This window comes from Fistularia commersonii, chromosome 8 (genome assembly GCF_037954325.1).
Source record: "Fistularia commersonii isolate RoL2024-O1a breed Wild chromosome 8, RoL_Fcom_v1.0, whole genome shotgun sequence".
In the NCBI taxonomy this organism is placed as follows: Eukaryota; Metazoa; Chordata; class Actinopteri; order Syngnathiformes; family Fistulariidae; genus Fistularia; species Fistularia commersonii.
Window position 1 is genome coordinate 19,248,463 of NC_141291.1, and position 22,520 is coordinate 19,270,982.

Below are 22,520 nucleotides of genomic sequence, written 5' to 3' on the forward strand. Positions count from 1 at the left end.
CAAAGGTGTTCTATGGGGTTGAGGTCAGGACTCTGTGCAGGCCAGTCAACTTCATCCACACCGCTGTCTGGCTTCCATGTCCTTATGGAGCTTGCTTTGTGCACTGGTGCACAATCATGTTTAGAAAGGAAGGGTCCAGCTCCAAACTGTTCCCACAATGTTGGGAGCATGGCATTATCCAGAATGTCCTAGGATACTGAAACTTTCAGAGTTCCTTTCACTGGAACTAAGGGGCCAAAAACAAGCCCTCCACCAAACTTCCCACTTGGCACAATGCAGTCATACATGTTGTGTTCTCCTGGCAACTGCCAAACCCAGACTTGTCCATCAGATTGCAGATGGAGAAGAGATTTAATTGTGGAGATTTCGTGGAGAACAGTGGAGAATAATTGAGATTTAATAACTGGTCACTCCAGAGAAGACGTCTCCATTGCTCCAGAGTCCAGTGTCGGCATGCTTTACATGGCTGCATCCCACGCTTTGCACTGCACTTTGGATGCAGCTTCTCTGAGATGGAAGCCCATTCTATGAAGCTCTCCGCGCACTCTTCTTCAACTCATCTGAAGGCCACATGAAGTTTGGAGGTCTGTTGCCATTTACTCTGAGGAAAGATGGTAAACTTTCAGCTCGATGCGCCTCAGCATTCATTGACCCCGCTCCGTCAGTTTAAATGGTCTAACACTTGGTGGCTGAGTTGCTGTCATTCCCAAACACTATCCTTGTTCTTCTAATCCAGCAGACAGTTGACTGTGGAATATTCAGGAGCGACTGGATTTGTTGCACAGGATGCATCTTATCACAGTTCCACTATGAAATTTAATGAGCTCCTGAGAGCGACCTGTTCTTTCACAAATGTTTGTAAAAACAGTCAGCATGCCTAGGTGCTTGATTTTATACACTTGTGGTCATGGAAGTTATTGGAACACCTGATTCCTATTATTTGGAGTGAGCCTATACTTTTGGTCATAAAGTTTATTATTTTTTCATTAAATTGTTATCATCAAATCTCCATGCCTCCGAGCTATTCAAATTAAAAAAAAAAAGAAAAAAAAGAATTATATGTCATGTAGTTGGAATCAATTTGGATGTATTCATCAATTTATTTTTGTCTTTTATTTACCTATACAACTATTTAAATATATATTTCATTTATATTGGATTATTTAATTATGTATTTATTTATTTTCCCCAAAAAAAATACGAATGCAAAAGTTGATACTGGGCCCATTTGAAAGAGCAAATAAAAATCAATTAATTGATACCTTTGTGATTTACAGGAGTGTAATTTAATACCGTACTGCTTGTGTATGTTTTTCATATACAAAAACATACAATTAACACAAGATTGTGGTACCTCAACACACAGTATCTGCATGCAGCATGTCATAGCTTGAAAAATATAGTATTAGAGACCAAGCATTCACACATTGTTAGAGCACAGGCCATTGGTGTGCAAAGTTTAAATGTTGTTCATTATCTAGAGGGGAAGGCAAGGAAGTATCTTAGTAAAACATTAAGTTCCGAACCTCCTTGGGTTTTGTGTGTGATTTGTCCATTCCATCCTCACACGTGAATCAAACTAAACCGAAATGACAAATTAGGTGAATGCAGACAAAACAGGTGAGACCTGGCAGGTTAACGAGGCCGACAAAAACAAGCAGGAGCCGAAGACTGGAAGAAAGAAAAAAAAAAACACAAAACAGCACTACTTTTTGGCAGAGCTAATGGAACAGGCTGCAGTGGAATACCCAGCAAACAGGTCCCTGGAAACAGGGTGGATTGCTAAAAAATCTAAAGAACATGTCCTGCACACTCAGACTTTGCTCCTCAGGTCGATGCAATTAGGGATGGGATAAAAATCATCACTGACGTCTTGGCTTTGTATTTAGTATTTGGTTATTGGATTCGACAGCATACGATTTTTATGGGATTTGTAGATAAAATAAGCATACATTTTTGCAATTCAGACTGATGTTGTCATTTATCTTAAAAAAAGCTTCTTCTTCTCCTTTTGGCTGCTCCCTTCAGAGGTCGTCACAGCAAATTTACCTGCTCCATCCAACCCTATATTCTGAATCTTCTCTTGCACCAACTAATCTCATGTCCTCTTTCCCTTCATCCATAACTCTTCTTTTTGGTCTTCCTCTAGGCCTCCTACCTGACATTTCCAATGCCTTAAAAAAACTGGCATACCCAAACTGTCTTCTTTATGTCTTATGAAAGATTTTCAAACATCTTGTCATCATCGTCCAGCCTTCTTCCTTTCTTTTTTATTTTCTCATTTCAAAATCAGAACAATGGGGCAATAGGGGGGACAGATGGGGGAGCAGCATCATAGTTGTGAGCGTGTGAGTAAAAAAAAAAAAGAAAAAGACAGAAAAAAAAAATATGTATACAGGAAAAAAATTACTTTACAAAATTGTGCAAATTGTCGGTACAAAATCGCTCTGCATTTATATATTAAATATAACATGATATACATATACAACCTGGTGTGGTCGCAGGGCCACGTACAGTATATAAACAAAAAACAATTCATTCTCTCAGGAAACCCAGAGAACCTACGCAGGAACATTTGTTTGCAAACCAGTGCACCACTGTGCTGCCTAATACACATCAAATCATCATTATTCATATTTGTTATTTTACATTCTAAAATAATGACTGTCTAATTCATGCTCATAGGGAATGCAGGGTCTTCAAATACTGACTGCATGTTTACGGATGAAATCTGAGAAACAGAAATCCCTACCAATCATGTTCAGAAAATGCAAACTCTACAGAGAAAGGCTTAAGTCAGAATTGAACCAGAATTAATTAATGTCACTTTTCAAGTCTAAAGCTACCTACTTTAAAACTTTCCAAGTTTGTTACCAGTAATATTTGCCGGCCTGCATCGACTCCACAAATAGACACATGAGTCAGGCGATGATACAAAAAATCCTTCCAAATTCATCAGTGCTCAGTGCAAGCGTGGGCGACAATATCAAATTAGCCTGAGATGTAGCATTACTACAAGAGTCATCTGAGTCACTGACATTCACCAACCACCTCATCACCCTTACCACTACGTCAAATCTGCTTGTTAGTGAGTCCAGCAGAATCTGACTTTACAACTCCCACTACATCAAAAGAGTCCTGGGTGTCTGCCTCCCATTTCCTGGTGGGAGTCAAAAGAAAAAGTCTCAAAGAATAAAAATGGCTTTCATAAACAAGTGTAAACACTTTACGTTTCGCTTATGAACAGTCATGTGGGTAGTATGTAATCTGAAACCAACACGGCTTTTAGTTTTCGGTCACTTAATGCATGGCAAACATGTAATTTCACCCAGGAATAGATTAGAATGGACACAAATTGCATGATTCGATAGTGGCGGCATGAAATAAATAGTAATGAATAGTCGAGAAAAGCTGCAAAAATACCAACAAGTTTACAGTAATTTCAATACACTGACTGCATGTTTGACAGCAGCATACTTCTTCCTTCTCTATCTTCTTCTTATTTAATACTTTCTTCCAGGAATTTGTGAAAACTTAACAAAGTCACATATCCTTTCCTAGAGCCAAAAGAAACGCCTGCCTACATATTTGACACCACTGAGCTGTGGCAGCAGAAACAATGTATTGTGGGCGCAGTTGAATATGGACAGAGAGCTACAGACTGACATCGAAATTCTTGCCAGAACCTTCGTCTGACACACAAGAGTCACAAATCATGGAATTAAGAATGCGAAAACACACTGCTTGTACAGCCCCAGGTTACCTCAGTTGTTGATTGCATTTGTTGAAAGAGTTCAAAAGTAAAATCCCATTAATACTTGGGACAAAACAAGGAAAAAGATCTAGTCTTATCATCAGCAATTGATAGAAAATGACCAAATGTATGTATGTATTTATATGATGATATTGTAAATATTTTGGTCTGTGTGTGTCATCAGTTTTCTAAGAAGATGTCTCAACTTATCAGGTGTGACTGCAAGACAGATAATGTCAACATAGTTTTTTTTTACCCGGCTTTACCCTTTCCAGTTGTCCAAGTTGGTGCACTGTGACCTAAAAGAAGAGGAAAAGCAAATGTAGCTACATGACTGTAGAGGTTCTCAGTCATCCAGGTCATGGTGAATTCTTGTTTAAATCCTCTTGTCATGGCAACTGAACTTGAATTTCTTCACTGGAAGACATTTCACCCCTCATCCGAGAGGCTTCTCCAGTTCCGATGACCTTCGGGGAGTTTCCAAATATAACTGCCAGGGTTTCAGGCGGGTCTAGGTTATGGTGGCTTGCTGTGTAAATCTAAGAGTTGATCTGCAGAAACTAGGTGTAAGGGGGTTGTTATGCTAATTGATGTGTCGTTCGTTGGGAAAGAAGAGCAACCCTTGTTTGACTACCTGGATTGGAATATGAAAAGGTAAAACAAAGGAGTGGAACCTGATGGATCACATGAACTGAGGCTCATGTGGACGTCATCTGTGGCTGCTTCTGGTGGTGAATCTTTCCTGATTGTTTGGAGGGTGTAATTGACCTGGTTCATGTATGCAAATCTGTCTTGCTATTGATCCCAGTATGGTGTTGGTATATGTTTGTGAAAGGTGTGTCCGAGGCCCCCTCCTCTTTTTTCTGAGATTGTTTTTCTGTTTTGTCAAAGATATTCTTTGAGTCCTCTCTCAAACCATCTGTCTTCTCTGGCCAAAAAAGCCCCTTGTCCTTCAGGTTTAGGTGGACCACAAGAGTCCTGTACTGAAGTGGTGGCTCTCCTGTGTCGGGCCATCCATTTGTGAAGAGGTTTTCATCACAATCCTCGGTGCAAGTGACAGCACACACCATATTTTCTATCTCATGCCTGGGTGTTTAGTCCTTGGGGTGCATCAGATTCTGTCTCGGGGTGCTGTGGGGGTTGAAATGTACCGGTATGTCATGTTTATTGAACGCCCTTCTCCGAAACACCAGCAAAATACAATATGATGATATTCTTCCGTTTGTTGTTGTTTTCCTCCTGTTCTATGTTCCTGCATCTGGTGGTTTCTGGTTTTGCGAAGACTAGAGTCGCCACGGGATCTCAAGGCTTTTCTAACGTGCTGTACCTCGGCCTTGCTGCCCTTGGCGGTTGATGGGATGCTCTCGGCCCGGTGGTGTAGAGTTCTGATTACCCCCAGGTGGTGGGAGTCAAAAACTAAATATCGGTCGGTGTTTGTTGGTTTCCTGTAAATCTCAATGTCTAGGCTTCTGTCCTGTAGGATGTGACCGCAACAGTCCAATAAGGGGAGTTGGTCGGTGGTGACATCCTCCCTTGTGAATTGGACTTGGGCGTTGATCGTGTTGAGGTGAGTGGTGAACAGTTCTACCTCATTCTTCTTGATCTTGACCCATGTGTCATCTACATACCTGCACAGAGGCTTGGCGGTGTCTCCCTGAACAAAGCGAGGGCCTTGCTCTCAACCTCCTCCATGTACAAGTTTGCCACTATGGGGGATACGGGTGATCCATGAATTTGCTGGTAGATACCGGTTGTTTGTAGACAAAGGTCCAGTACGTTGTAGATGTGATTCATGGTGAGTTTTGACCTGTTTATTATGGCGTTGTCCTTAACGAGGCCTTCCCTTACAGCTGTGATCCCATCCAATGTGGGAATACATGTGAACAGTGAGGTGACATTGTACGACACCATGTTTTCATTCGGGTCCAGCCTGATCTGCTTGACCTTCTTGGCAAAGTCCTTCTTGGATATGGTGTGTAGTGTTGCCTATCAAAAGTGACAAAATCTATGCTGCGTGTTTGCCGATGTTGTATGTGAAAGAGTTGATGCTGCTAACGATGGATCCCAGAGGAGCTCCCTCCTTGTGAATCTTCGGGAGTCCATAAATGCAAGGGATGGTTTCTCCTGGGTACAGTCAATAATAAAGTGGTATGTCTATTGTCGGATCTTTTCTACATGCTGTAGACAGCTGACTGTTTTCTTCTTATAAGTGTCGATCAGGTCCCGTTTCAGGGTTTCATACGTTGTTGTGTCCCTGGGGAGATTGTCCATCTTTCCTTGGTAGTCCTTTTTATCCAGAACTACTGAACAGCTACCTTTGTCAGCTGGGACGGACGTAGTTTCTGGCAATCAACTCTTCCATTCACACAACAAGCCACCATAACCTTGACCCGCCTGAAACCCTGACAGTTTGGAAACTCCCCATAAGTCATCAGAACTGAAGAAGCCTCTCAGATCAGGGGTGAAACCTCTTCAAAAACGAAATTCAAGTCCAGTTGCTATGACAGGTATATTTCTACAAGAATTCAAGTGTAGTAACATGTGCTTCTTCTTTGGAAAAAAAAAAGATAATAATGATAATAATAATAATAATAATACTAATAATAATAATAACACATTTTATATGAGGTGCCTCAGGGCCACTATACAGACATATACATATGCACAAAATAAAGATCCAAAGAAATAAGTAGAAAAATAGGATAAATGGATAGAAAAAATAGGATAGATAGATAGATAGATAGATAGATAGATAGATAGATAGATAGATAGATAGATAGATAGATAGATAGATAGATAGATAGATAGATAGATAGATAGATAGATAGATATTTTATTTATTATTTATTTTATTTTATTTTATTTTATTTTATTTTATTTTATTTTATTTTATTTTATTTTATTTTATTTTATTTCATTTTTTGACAAGGCCAGTAACTTTAGCACACTACCCTGGTGTGTACCAAGAAAATGTTGCCAAATTCAGGTTCTCATGATAACAACTTACATCAATGTTGCTTTGCTCACATACACTGATTTCCACTAATATTACATTTCCAGCGAGTTGCAACCTCCAGGCTCCCTTCTGCTGTTGAACAAGTGGTGCAAGTGTATCTTTCCTTCAACAACAATCTTCCTCATATTTTTTTTTCTTCTCTCTTTTTTCCTGGACCTCACTCACCCTTCTTAACTGACACCCATTAATCACAGTAAGTCGCTGGGAGAGTGGTCTACTGGGCACCGGACTTGGCTGACCCCGGCATTTGGAAAGTGAAGATAAAGATGTTGCACTGACAGCTTTGAAATATCCCCCATTTCCCTTGTGTCAGTGTTTAGGGAGGATATGAATATTATTATACATGAAAAAAAGAGAAAACAATTGAGTTTCTTGGGACATGAATGCCTTTTTTTCTTTTTTACATTTCTGCTGCTGAGGATAAATTGCCTGCTTGGATTTCAAATTAATATCTCAGCTAGCTGATTTATGCCAACGGCTTTGTATGAGTTTATAAGATCGTAATTCACGTCTCTTTCTCTCTCACTGTAATATTACAGCTAGATTGCTATTAATAAAATACTTGTGATTGTGCAGATCAATGAGGATTAAGGCTTGTATTGGATTCCCTAATTTCAGAAACCATTGAATATAACGACTCTCTTTGTAAGGCTACATTCCAATAAAAATGTCTCTGTGAATAGAAACCAACATCCCTGGCCTTAATGTCACGTAACATTATCAGCCCTGTGCTTTAGTACAATGGAGCCATTATGTTCTGTGTTGAGGGTGGGGGTCTTATCAGTAAGAGACAGGAAAGGAGAAAATGAATGGAATAAAAGTAAATTCAATCTCTTTATTGTAAGAAGACGTTTCTCAAAATAGTATATCTTTGCCACAGTGGAGCCAGACACTATGTTCAATTAAAAACAAACTAATACAAAGTAACATTTTTTTTCCCTTTTTTATTAGCAATAATTTTGAGTGGAAACATTATTTTTGGAAGAGATCTTGTTTGGAAAATTTTGCGCAGTGAATTAGAGGTCAAAGAAATGTTGACATAATCCGTGACCACCCGCGTCTTGTTTGCCTCAGTATGCTTTCTGCTTTGATATTTTGGCACATTTCAAAGGGATTTAAGCAATTTGTCTGAGCAATTTCTTTCTAATTGCTTTATTTTAGGATTAAGTCAATCTCAACTGATTTTTGAACAGCTTTCAGTTTTATTGTTTTTGATTTGGGAGATTTAGATTTTCTGGTAAATGGAGAAGTTTGCCGTTCGGCTCAGTTTCCTTGTTCTCTGACAGCCCGATCCAAAGTCAACCAGCACTTGGAGGTGCTGATTCCCATCCCGCGAACCCCTGCAACGAGACCAGGAGAGCATGGTCGAATGAATCCAGCAGGACCAAGACATCTGCAAGAAGCAGAGACTCAAACGTCACCCATACCACTCAGGATCAGATCAGGCGATCGTTCCTCCCAGTCCTTCCAGATCTGGCTATCATTGCGCATGTGACCATCGGAGTCCTTGGGCCGAACAGGGGAGTCCCCAACAGAACCCATCTCTATCATCTCCTCCGACATATGTCAATTTCAAGGCCCGAGCTGGGATTATCTTTGGCCTGCAGGATAATATTTAATTACTATTAGAGCCGGCCCGCCGATGTGTTGCAAGCACCATTAATACTACAAGTCCCACAATGCACAACGAGCGCTGTGGCATGTCATTCACCTACTCGTCAGCTGGTCTTGCTGAGTCATCTGTTGTCAACTGTCAGCTATCCCTCTCTCCCAAAAATGGCTAAATGAAAGGTGGGCTTTGGGGCAGAGATCGATGCATGGCACAATTACGGGAAAGACTATCTTTCAAGCGGTATGCGTGAATGAAACGGGCCTGCCTTGCGATGAACTTGTGGCACTGACAACAGGTGGAGTGCCCACAATATGCAGTCAAAAGGGTAGACTGGTGGGCTAGATCTGAGAGAAAATATGTGAGGAATCACCCAGGAAATTTCTCAGGAAAACCTGCTTAAAGCAGCCCATTCTCATCCCAATTAATGAACCGCCTGACGAATGTTGCATGCTTTCCTTTCACGTCACAAACTGAAGCATTAGGAAAACCTTTTTTCGGCATTTTTTGACAGACCTGGGATGTCACATCCACATCAACACTTGTATTTCTCTTCTAAACTTAATGAAAATAAAGGCGGAATTAGTATTTTCCACGTTTGTGTTCTTAAGGAGAAATCGCGTTCCTCCACTGATGCGATACCTGACAAGGAAATGATGCCTAATACGCCGGTATGTGACATGTAGGAAGGTTCACCATTCGTCAGGCGGTTGACGAATTGGGATGAGAATGTGTTGCTTATACAGCCATATGAAATAAATGCAACATACAGTAGTTTACAAGTTCTTTTATTTAATGTTGTTGTTTATAGGCAAGAAATTTTAAGCTTTGTCAGTTCCAGGTTCAAGGTTCTGGCTTAGACTAGGGAACATCAGAGAGCAGAACACTGAGCTGTAATATCTTATGTAATATGTACTTTTTTCTTGCTACCACAAGACATGTTGGATTTTTCTTTAAAGGGAATCGTTTTTTGGCAAGAAATTACCTTGGAAATGCTGCAGTTGGAAATTGCTGCGACTAATTTGTAGTGTATTTAATGTTTTAATCTGCAGAAAAAGCTTTGTTAGTTTCAGGGTCAATATGTGCAATCAGTTAATCTCAGTAAATTTTTCAATAAAAATTTAACCACTCTGACCCTTGACTTGTACCAACTTTTACATTTGCGTCCATTGCGTATTTGACTTAAACACCTCTGCCATAAACGGTGGGTAGTTTGAGTTGCTTTTCTGCACATAGACAAAAACATCAGTAAGAACCCATTCCCCCACCTGTAGGCATACATATGTTACTGTCCCATCTACTTTGGTGAAACCCAACATACAGATAACAACTGGATGGGAACTTTCACTTGGGTAAACTCTGGAGTGGAAGGAGCCCCAGCAGTATGTTCGAGGTGGGCCCGGCTCTTTCTATGGCCCTTAGGACCAGCTCAGGCCCCTTCCCTGCTAGAGAGAGGGCATTCCATGTAGCCAGAGCCAGGTTCAGTAGCCGAAGATTAGACCACAAAGTTACTCGCCTTTGGCTGCCACCCAGCTCATACCGCACCCGATCCCTTTGGCCTCTCCTATACATGATGAACCCATTGGAAGGGGGTTGTTGGAACCCATTGGAACCCAACATTGGAACCCATTGTTTTTTAGTGACGGGTTCAGCCGGACCCCTTGGGTGTAGGCCTGACCAGTAGGTACTCACCATCAAGCATGTGTTCAGAGGGGTTGCCACGGTGACCGGCTTCCAGGCAAGGGAAACCAGATCTATTGCACCTCGTTTAGTCACTCACCCCTGACCTGTTTGTCTTGGGTGATCCCATCCGGGGGCATAAAGCCCTCCATAACTGAGCCTCTTGTATCACTGGGACACATAAACCCCTCCACCGTGGCAACTTGGTGGTTCAAGATTCAGAATATCACTGTTTTTTTTTGTATAAAGTGACCCTGAATCAAATAACATTGATAATAATCTATCTTCTTGAGTAATCCAAAATAATGTTTTACTCAATTGTTTTCTGACAGAGATTAACAATGATTTCCTGTGTTGAATAATGCTGATCAACTGCACAATGTGAAGAGGCCGTATCTTTAAGATGTGGTGGTTTGAAATAATGCCGATTGCGGGCACAAAAAGATTCATGACACCAATCAGAAATGATAGATTTAAAAAAGCAAAATAAAACGGAAATAATTAATGGCAGAATTTTTGTTACCGTATTTTAAAATGGTTATCAATGTATAAAATCTACCATTGTTACAGCGAAAGGACTTTTCTCATTTATTTGTTTGCTTGAAAACAAACACTGTTGACATAACTGGACCACTATTTTACGTATTGTCGACAAGTACATTTAATGGAGCTCTATACAGACTTAAAAAAAATGGGAGTCAATTACTTGAGCCTTTCCTTTTCAGTTTCTACTACTCTACTTGATCTGAGAGGGTAATATTACAAGGTTGTAATGTGTCTGACATTTTATGGCTTAACGGCACAATGTCCCGAGCACATGAACTCAGACCCTGGGGGAGTAATCGACACACCGAGAATAAATCATTAATATCTTCGCAGTTATTTGGCTTATATCCATGATATGGGTGTCGATGAAAGACGACAACTTAAAGAATGTGTTTTCAGTGGCACTTACACGGTGCCATCTGTAATGACTGGTAACTGTGATTAACCAGGATTTTATTTTCATTTTTTTTTCCCACCTGAGGTTTATTGTGTATTACGACAATGGGTGCTTCATCCTCAATTATCAAAGCGTATTAATTTCTCTGTCAATAACTGCTCTAATGCAGATATTAAAATAGAAAATTACATAATTTCTTAGATTTTAGATACATGTATACGTCCCCTCTAGTCGTAAAAATTATCAGGCCATATAAATCTACCGATGTCAGTCACTGAATGTTATGTTACGAAAATTCAGCCTTTATTTGCAACATCGGACATCAAATTGTGTCATGAAACTGCTGCCCCGAGCAGGCTGAGCTGCATTTGACTGGAAGAGTAACCCAAATTCTGAGACAATGAGGGGTGGCGTAGTTCAGGTGGTCACTATAGAGCGGTTGTCTTGGAACTGGACGTTCTGGGTTCTGTTTGCTTCCTCCATCTGATCCTATTCTCTTTATCCTCTTCTCTCACACCAACTAACTTCATGTCCTCTTTCACTGCATCCATAAATCTTCTCTTTGGTCATCCCCGATCTAGGCATCCATCTACCAATATATTCACTTATATCACTTATCTGTACATGACCAAAACATCTCGCTGTGGCCCCTCTAACCTTATCTGCCAAACATCTGACATGTGCTGTCCCTCTGATGGACTCATTGCTGATCCTATCCATCCTCATCACTCCCAAACAGAACCTCTGCATCTCTGCTACCTTTAGCTCTGCTTCCTGTCTTGCTACTGTCTTAAAACCATACGGCATTGCTGGTTTCACAGCTGTCTTGTTGTCACACTTACAGCACACCACACCACTGTCTCACAGCTAGCATACATGTCCTGCACCAGTCTTACTTCCACTCCAGCGTTTCTCCCATGCAACCATGGTTCTTCTCTTGGCACCCTGCTGTATATTTTCCAAGCTCTATAAAGGCACAATGTGGCTCCCTCTGACCTTCTCTGTACTTTTCTACCAGCACTCTTAAAGGAAATCTGTAGTACTCTTTCCAAGCATGAAACCATACTTCTGCCCAAAAAATGCTGACTTCTTTCTACAACTCTTTCTCAGATCTTCATTGTATGGTTCATTCACTTTATCGGTCTATAGTCACTGCAATTCTGCACATCTCCTTTTTTAAAAATGGGCACTATCACACTTCCTCTCCATTCCTCAGCCATCTTCTCACTTTCTAAGATCCTGTTGAACAATGTAATCAGAAACTCCTCTGCTGCCTCTCCTAGACACTTCCATACCTCCAGAAGGACCAACTGCCTTTCCACTCTTCTTTTATAAATGAATGCGTCACTAAAAAGCTCTCTTCTTCAAAGAGTTTCACTTTAATTAAAAGTGCTCTGGGCAAAAAAAAAAAAGCATTTGGATTATATTCAAGGTGCATTTTAACTGATTATGTATGTATGTTTGCGGTTATTTATTTATCCTTTTTTATCCTTCTTTTTATTTATCTTTAGAAAGTATGCTATCGGACAAGAATTATCGGTTAGAAGCTGTCAAGCATGCATGGTCTATAACGTTTAAGGAGCCATAAGAGCACCTTAAATTAACAGAAATGCACATTTATTCCTCTTTTACCTGATATTTGGATGATATAAGTGGGTTTATTTGTAATGGGTGGATATAAGAGAACAGGAAGTTTCACTTGAGGCCAGGCTCCATTTTTTCATGGTTGTTCCTCTCTTGTTTTCAGGTAGATGGAGATCTGCTAAGACAGATGGAGTAAAACAGTTGTGGGGTCCCTGAAGGTACAGATCTTGCGCTGCCAGCTTTGATCAGTCTGAATTCTGCAGCAGGCAGGTACAGTTGCACCCCTGACCTCCCTGATGGCACATTCCACCATGTATGAAATTCAAAAATAACTCCACTCTTCGCTGTGGACATGCCAAATTCACCCTGCAAATGTTTATTGCGCATCAACCAGACATTATGAGGTGTCCTGGTTCTGTCCAGACAATGTACAGGAGGACGAGGACAAACAAACCTAAAGAGAATCAAGCATTAAACTTCTATGGGGTTCTTATTTAAAAGTCCCGAACGTGCCTCGACACCCAACGTGTGATTGCACTCCAACATGTAAATGTTTGCCACGTATTTTCGGCGCACAACACACAACACGCTACCATCAAAGCGGCCACACGGGAAAAATCCGCAGAGGTTCATCATTTTCCAAAAAGATCCTAAAGGCCTTGAAGCTCAGCTGTATCCCATTTTGAAGACAGAGATTAATTGCCTCTTTTCCGCCCCGACAGTAATCCTTGAAACTGACTTCGCTCGGTGCAGCAGCATCTCAGACTTACTTCTCATACACTATGGATACCACATCGAGTCAAACAGATCCGCCCCTACCACACACACACACACACACACACACAAACACTCACACAAACACACTGTATAACTAATATCCAGCCCATTAGCACTTAAAAGCCCCAGCATCCAGAATTACTGTAATTCTTGCAAGCATTTGAAGTATTACAGAATCACAGTTGTGTGTGTGGCAGGAAGTATGGAGAGCAACAATGCCGTTCAGTTCGCATCCCCTCATAGTGTGTTAATCTCACAATGCAGGGCAAAACAAGAAACAGGTAGTCCGTTTAGTTGCTGCGCTTGTACATTGCTTCTCCAGAATGGCATGTTGAATAAAAGAGAGATCAAAAAGAACTAACTGCTGTTAGTTCTTGTGTGATATTTGCAGGCCACCTTTTCTAATTAAGTTCTCTGTATTTGTTTGCAGGACGATGCGTGCGCAAGCTTGACAACATATGGCATTATGTTTTCCAAATCCTCAAAAATACAGCCTGGCATACGATGGATGATAATAACAGATGAGCGTAAGGTTGCCGATGGTTATTGGTACCAGAAAGGTCGTCCCTTTGCTTTGGCAACACAGCATATGCGTCTCATCTGCATATGCGTCATGCACTTCTTCCTCTGACACCGGACCTTTTATTTCACCGACAGATGGCCTCATTGGTTTTTATCATTAAAACATCCTTCCTCTAAATCTTTTTCATATTGTAAGAGTGATCAAACAGGCACAGCCTTGTATCCAGTGACATTAACCATGCTGTCAGTTTCGAATTTCTATTTTAACGGAAATAAGACCAAGTGGTCAAATGATGCTGCTGACCAAATCGAGCCTGTGGGTTCCACATAAAGTGAAATGTAAGATTAATGAGGATTAGTGTTTCAGGGTAGATCACACAGAAATGCTGTAAACACATCTGAGGCTAACTGGGTTAGCATCATTTGATGTTCTTAAAAAGGCAAACTGAATCATCTCTTGGCAGTTAACTCCATATTTGCTACTTGATTTGGATTTGGATGTAAATAACTGGCACAACCAACAGGTGAAGGAACCTTCTATTTCAGGCTCCCACTGCCTGTCGGAGGTCCCCAAACTTTTATTTTTTTCCAGCGACTCTACTCCTTCACAGATGGCTGGACTCCTCTAAGGGAAAGTACGGACACCCTGCACGCCCGCTTGGATAGGTGATCTTGTTTTTTTGGTCACTACCCACATCTCATGACCATAGGTGAGGGTGAGAACTTAAATCAACTGATAAACTGAGAGCTTTGCCTTTTGCATCATCTCCCTTGTCACGATGACAGACCGCTGTAGAGTAAACCATCACTTTTCAGGGCTGATTCCCATCCCAGCCGCTTCACATTCTTCTGTGAATCCTTGTAATGAGACCTGGAGACCTTCATAGGTCAAATGAAGCCAACAGGGCCACATCATCTGCAAGAAGCCAGAACTCAATCCCGAGGTCACCATTACCACTCAGGATTAGATGTGTCAATCTCCCACTCCATACATACCGCACTTGGGAACAAGACTCCGAGATACCTGAACTCTCCCTCTTGGGACAGGACCTCTTCCCTGACTTGGAGGGGACACTTGTTTCAGATTTGGAAGTGTTGATTTTCGCTCCAGCCACTTAACATTTTCCTGCAAACGGCTCCAGCGAGAGCTGTGGATCATAGACTGATGAAGCCAACAGAACCACATCATCTGCATAAAGCAGAGGCCCAATCCTGTGGCCGCAAAACCCGTCCCCTGGCTGCACCTAACAATTCTTATCATAAAGGGCGGCTCTGGCAGGGTCCATCTCTCGTCCAATTTACAACCGGCAACGCAGACCAAGGTGTGACACCGGTCATACAGGGTGCGACTGGCTTGTATGACAGGACTCTCACAAAGCACCTCTCTGTGGGCATAGTCAAATACCGTCTCCAGGTCCACCAAACACATGTAAACTCTTTGAACAAACTCTCATTCACCCTCAAGGACCCTGTTGTTTCTGTCCATGACCAGAAACCAGACTGCTTCTCCTTAATCAAAGATTCAATGACCCGGCGGACTATCCTCCCCAGGATCGCCAAGAAGATGTTGCCAGGGGGACTTAAGAGTGTGGTCCCCCTCTAGTTGGAGCACACTCTCAGATCCCCCTTTTTAACAAGGGGGATCACCATGCTGGATTACCAATCTGGGGGCACTGCACCAACTGTCAAGGCAATGCTGCAGAGGCATATCAGCCAGGACAGCCCAGCAACATCCAGAGCCTTAGGGAACCCAGGGCAGACCTCATCCCCCACTAAGGCCCTGCCACTGAAGATCTTTTTGACTACCTTGGAAACTTCAGCCCCCACAATGAGTGACGCCCCCCTGCCAAATTCCCCTCTTGTTCCTCATTGGAAGGTATATTGTCAGAATACATGAGGTCTTAGAAGTGTTTCCACAACATCTCAAGGTCCAGAACGCACCCTCCCCACTATTCACAATGTTGATGGCGCACTGCTTCCCTTCCAGAACTGCTGGATGGTGATCTCCTCGAAGCCCCCTGGAAGTCATTCTCCATGGCCTCCCTAAACTCCTCCCACGGCTGAGATTTTGCCACTGGTCCGCTAGCAGGTTTGAGGGTTACTGCTCTGTCAGACACCACCCACCTTATGGCCACAGTTTCCATATGCTATTCATCAATGGAAGCATGGAACATGGCCCACTCGAACTCAACATCCCCCAGGAGGTAGTATAAGTTCTGGTGGAGGTGGCCTCACGTATCAGCTCAGGTTCCTGCCCCACCAGAGAGGTTACATTCCATGTCCCAAGAGCCAGCTTCTGCTAAGGGTTGGACTGCCAATGTCCCCCTCACTCCAGCCACAACCTGACTCACAATGCACCCGACCCTCTCGGCCCTTCCTATTGGTCGTAAGCCCATGAAAGGGGGACCCACATTGGGGGGGGGGGGGGACGGGGGGGGGACGGACGGACTCGCATTCGGGGATTGGAAAATGAGGTGCATTTCTTTTAATCATGTAATGACCTATATTTTGTTTTTAGTTAATTATACTTTTCCATCCATCTACTGATTTCAGATATTTTCAAGAGTTCATAAAATACAACCTTTTGAAATATCAAAAACAATCATAGAATTAGGATGAAATAAATGTTATAAAATCATTGGATTTTTGAATGTTTTTTTTTCATTATTACTTATATGAGCATTTGTTACTCAAAATGGTTGCACATTAGAACATTAGAGAAAAATGATCATTTTTTTCATCAAAAAATTGCTGGAGAAAAAAAAAAAAACACAAAAAGTTTGAATGCCAGAAAAAAAAGTAGCGGAAAAACTTTTTCTCTGAAGGAACATCAGATCCATTGGGCCGGCCATGGGGTCTGCACTGAAAGCAGCTGAGTGATTTCCTTGGCGCTATGACGTATGTCGCCATTGCAATGGCACTGATTACAAGGCCCCATTGACCAGCGGTGCATTCGTTTCTGTCCTCCAATGATGGCACAGCATGAATAGGGTGTAATCAATCTTTGATCCAATCAGAGGTGGGTGACTGGTTGACTGACAGAGAGGTCTCTGTGGGACTCTGATGAGGCCGCAGTTAAAGGGCTTCCCAGGGGGATCGGAGGCCATGATAAAGAGATTCTCTCAACAGCTGAGATGAATTTAGTCTCTCTCAGCATCTATTTCCTCTCTGATCGTCACTGCTTGAATATAATAAAGTCAGTTCATCAGCCGTACCGAACGCGGTTCAGTGTGATCATGCACGTCTTTTACATCAAAACATACAGCTGGTCGCTGTGGAGGATCATCTGGTATTATGCTTACTTACTCTTTTAGGGTATTTTTTGGATCCCATGCATGGAATATTCTTATTTCAAGATCTCTTTTGCATTTTCACTTGCCATTTTACTCAAGGGACGTGCATTATATGAGAGCCAAAATAAATGAAATGAGATTAATTATGTCCTCAACAAAATTTTATGTGGCTTGACAATCTGTGAACAGAGTTAAAGGTGAACAAATATTGAGAAAACTCTGAGGTTATTCTAGTCCGAATTAATGGTGAGTTCTGGGTGCTTAATGTTGTTTTAATTATTGTCATTTTGCATTAATGTGGGCAAAATCAGTCTCGGAAGGACATTTTTCTCCATGACGTCTGACCAATACAATCTATTCTTTACACCGTGATTGTCTCTTATCAAGGAAAGGTTAGTACACCGTGAAGATGCTACAGCGGTAGGTACCTGGTGTGACCTCAGAGAAAGGCCAACCTTTCAGTATTGTACTATGAATTATCAGCGCAAGGCAGCACTGATTATTCATAAGACAAAAGGCAAATTGGCGTATAGATTTTCTAAACTGTGAAATTACGTTATGAATAAAAGATTTGCTAAGAGCTGGATATTCTGACGTGAAACTTTCTTTTTTTTTAAGGAATTGCTAGAACCAGCTGGCAGCCTTTTCTGAAATACAACATGCATTTCTGCATTCACAAAGTCATGTGAATACATAGTAAATGACCTTGAGCGTGGCTAAAGTCTAAAAGGTTTTTAATTCAAACAGTGTTCTAAAATGTAGCTTCTGTGGAAGTGAAATGTCAAAATAAAATGTCTTTTCTCAAGAATGCGATTCAAATAAAGAAACTGTTTCAGAAATGTATCTATTACTAACGGAAAAAAAGAAATCTGAATGATATTGTTGTATTTTTTCAATTAAAAGAGACTGAAAAAGTTAGAAAAAAAATAATTATCAGTGTTCAAATGAAATCTTTGAATTAACATTTAAAGCTCTTATTGGCGAAGAGTAATGGACTTGTTTAAGTGTTCGGTCAATGAATGACGCCCTTGATGACAAAACACGATTAATTCCTGTGGAACGCTCACAAAGACGGGAATTCTCCTCCAGAATAACTTCCACCTCCATCCCTTTTGTACGGCACTGAAGGGAATGAACCTGTTTCTGATGTTCTCTTTATGCCATAACCACCGAGGTCATTTTGTCACAAATTATTTTTGCGTTTTCTTATGAACCGACCAATGAAAGCAAATCAAAGTGACTGGTATGGATCTCATGCCGCTTTCCCGATTCCAATCCAGCTCCTCCGAGTGAACAGTAGATGGTAGTAGTAAACATTTTACATGTGGCTGGCACAGAGGCAGACAAGGCTCTTGCACAAGTGTTCATTTCTTTTTGAAAGTCATCTTTTTGGGATTCCGTGAGATTATATGCGATTCACAATTTGCAAATTTGTCACGTTGAAGAAATGCATCACTACTTCCCCGCCGCTCACAATCGTGGTACAGAGATTAAAAAATAAGACAGAAAGAAAATAAATAGCAAAAAAACAAAACGTAAATCCCTCAGTTAGGCCTTTTTTAAGTCCTAATCTTTCATCAAGAAGGGGTTATCTCTGCATCAGCGGTAATTGTATTTTGAAATGTCCCATATCTGTTCCAGATTAGCTTGAAAAATTGACATTCATGTTGTCCAATCCAACAGGGTAATTTGCTGTAGTTAGAACAAGTCTGGTTTATTTGTTACAAAGGAAAAAAAAAAGGGGGGTTGGCAAAGTGCATCGCAACGGGGGGCTGAGAAGAGGGCGGGGGGTGTCGATGGAAATTAAACCTGGCAGATCAATAACTATGGGAACCAAAGCCCTGTCAGAGACAATACAATCAGAATACGAGACTCGTGGTCGAGGCTTAACCGAAACGTATGAAATGTCGTTGCAGTCGTTCGGATGATGAAACACATGACGGTGTAAAATGAAGGAAATCCAGTCTCTTATTTTGGTTTTCCGCCACATGGCGATCAACATCTTTGCCTACATTTATGCAGTTGATATCCTCACTGAGTGCAACTTGCGCATTATTGATCAAACAGACTTTGCGCAATAACATTCAACATTTCAATGTTTCATCTGACAGAACGTAATAATAATTTAACAATTTGGCACCGTTTTTTTCACTTCCCTCGTCAGAAATGTGCATCTTGTTTTTAGACATTGCATTCAGGGTGACGAGGACAAGAATTCCTCTCCATTGTCACAAATGATGATCCAGATATTTAACATCAGGGCAGCGCTGTGGCACAGTTTTCAGCGCTTCTGGCTTCGCAGCAAGAAGGTCCCTGATTGGATCCCGGTTTTCCCTGTGACTGTGTTGGACCTCTCCATGTTCTCTCATTTTCCCCGGCGGTCAGAAACAATGCCGTAGGTTCATTGGAGACCCCCAAATTGCCCAGATGTGTGAGTGAGAGGGTGACTCTTGTATGTCTCCCTATATTTGGCCCTGTGATACATGCGTGATGCATCCTGGATTAGAGCTGGACCTAATATTTTTCACCCTGAATGTTCCTCGATGTTGCCCATTCTCATCCCTGATGTTGTTGTTGTCTGCAGTCTATTTATTTGTTGATTTTTTTTTTTCTATTTCTATTTCTGTACAGATTTTTTTTTTTTCTCTTGCTATCCTCTCCCGTCTGCCTAGTTCTAATCTCTATTTCATATTTCTATTCATATTTATTTATTTTTTTGTTTTCCTTTTTTATAACTGTTATGCTACTGTGACAAAGGAATTTCAATCAATAAAGTTTACATTTTATTGATATCAATCAGCAGATGTTGAATTGAATGCCGATTTAAGAATAATCCCCCGATTAGCACTTACTTTTTTTGTGCAAGTTACTTATACAAACAGGCACTGGCTGCATCCATGAGGCACAACTCCAAATATTGCAGTACTCATTAAAAAAAAAAGATGAAATTGGTGTTTAATATGACCATGGCATGGGTTCCTAGTGTGTCTTGTTTTCAAATCTGCATCCGGGCCCGAGCACAAAGATTGACTTAACTTTAGAATATTTTGTTTTTAATCAGGTTATCAAGGTTGAGGTATTTTCTCATCACTATATGTACGGCATAGATATGTAGATATGTTACATATTCGCGCCCCTATTTTTCCAATTATCCTATCGGATGGTTATTCAAGTATTAATAGAGTAGAGAAATTTTGTGTCTCTCAAAGTATATGTGTAAAAGGTCTTTTACTTTCCATCATGTCTTACTGAATAAACAAAGACCTTGTAAAGGAATTGAACTGAGCTGAAAAAAGAGTTACAAATGAAAAGACGTTTTATCACTGTTCGTGAATTGTATTACATTACAATAACAGATACTTACATCCTGAGGTAAATTTTAGCATTGTGCTGAAAAAAAAAAGTGAAACAAAATCTCCCAACAGGATAGAATTGTTTTGCTCAATCTGATTAGTCCCTATATGATATGTAAAGTGTGTTTCTCTCAGGGGGGAAAACACCAAAATAGTTCTAGAGACAGCCGCTGAAATGTGCTGCGGTAATGTAATAAAGAGAAGCCCGACAGCGTCGTGTCTTTGAATTGACAAGCTGAGGGATGTTAAACCGATGAGGGAATTCTCTATTTTCCCTTTTTAGTTGGAATTGATTTCTTCAAAGGCAGCTGTTGTTTTTTAATTAAAACTCTGAACTAGCTAATTGTGAAATTGATTCCGGTTGTGTTTTTCGCAGTGTAAAGTGCCCTGAGTACTATCTATATTTATCGGGGAAAATAAAGCAGCTCGCACACATCCTGCCTGTCACACACCCTCTTTATACCCGTTTAATGCTGTAATCCCGCAACTCTTCAGAATGTTTTGGAAGTTTCTCTGTAAGCTACGTATAAGTGACAGCATGAGAGTCCTTAACTCACTGCAAACCCCATAAGCTCATCCTCAAAGTAGCTTGAAAGTGTGTATCAACAACAGGATTAAACTCAGTCCAATCTGAACTTCGGGAAGGATTCTCGGGATAATGGATAAGCAAACCGTAATGGCGCACGCCGCATACGTTCCCCGATGAGCCTATTGTACTTTTTCCACTGCTGGTAAGATTTATGACATCCCTGAGATGAAATTTCTTTTTTTTGAAAATTGCGTGACAAACTTCCACATCTGTCTTTCCCGAGCGCTAAAGTTACCTTCACAGGCGTCGTATTTCAGCAGAGCGTTTCGCCACTGGATTAATCACCGGGTCTTAAATGATTCATCCCTTATCAAAGCTCGAAGGAAGTGTCCCGAGCTCAATCTAATTCCAACGGTTTTTCAAAGAAAAATGTCTCTTTATGACGCTGAGTCGTATTTCGCCGGGAAGGTCCGCTTCCTCACATTAGAACCTGTTTTTCTGCCTAAATGCTTTGCACGTGCATACGAACATACATACAAACACCATCTGGGTTGAGAGAAACTTTAGTTTTCCCCTCAGGTGTGCTGCTGGGATTACAAGTCAAAGGTCTGATTTCTGCAGAGCCCTGAAGTAACATTACTCAGTCAATCTTTCTCTTTCTGGAATATCTCTACTTGCCACACGAGTTCACCCATAATTACCAAAGATGAGGTATCGGCAGTAATGCACATTTTTTATTTTTTTGTCTCGTACTTTTTTCTAAAAATAAATCAAGTGCGGAAAATAATATTCAAAATTAAACTGAATTAAATGAGAAAATTGCAGATATTGATAAACAAGTGTTTTTCTCTTGAATCAATTAGAGACTAATAATTTTGAAGAAAATATTCTTACCGCAAGTAATTTGATGATTTGATGGCAATTAACAATAACCTAATTATCTCATTCTTCATTGATAATAAGACGTTCATAAATTTAGACTAAAAAACAGAAGGCGATGGGGAGTTAACTTCATGTATATTCAATCGGTCAGCCAGAAGCAATGAATGGAGTCCATGGATGTTTTCATTGAAATATTCCCTCTGAAAATATTGAAAGAGAGGATAATGATCATTAACAACAGCAATAATAATAATAATAATGATAATAATAATAATGATAAAAATAATAATAATAATAATAACAACAACAACAATAATAATAATAACAATAACAATAATTATAATAATTATAATAATTATAATAATTATAATAATTACAATAATAATAATAATAATTTGATAGTAGTAATAAGTACGTTCTGCATAAACCTAGAATAACAGCAAAGGTTTATCTAGATGTTGGCGGGAAGTTGTCCCAATTACACTTCTGCTTTGTTCCCCTGAGTGGTTGTCCCCAAGGTACGGGCAGGGGGGACAGTTTCCACACCATATGCTTTGCGTGCATCACTACTGCCGAGT

The 22,520-nt window shown here is 40.7% G+C and overlaps 1 pseudogene; it reads right to left on the reverse strand.

Moving 5' to 3' along the window:
• Positions 1–3,654: 3,654 nt before the first annotated feature.
• On the reverse strand, positions 3,655–8,333 carry LOC147232207 (uncharacterized; annotated as a pseudogene).
• Positions 8,334–22,520: the final 14,187 nt, after the last annotated feature.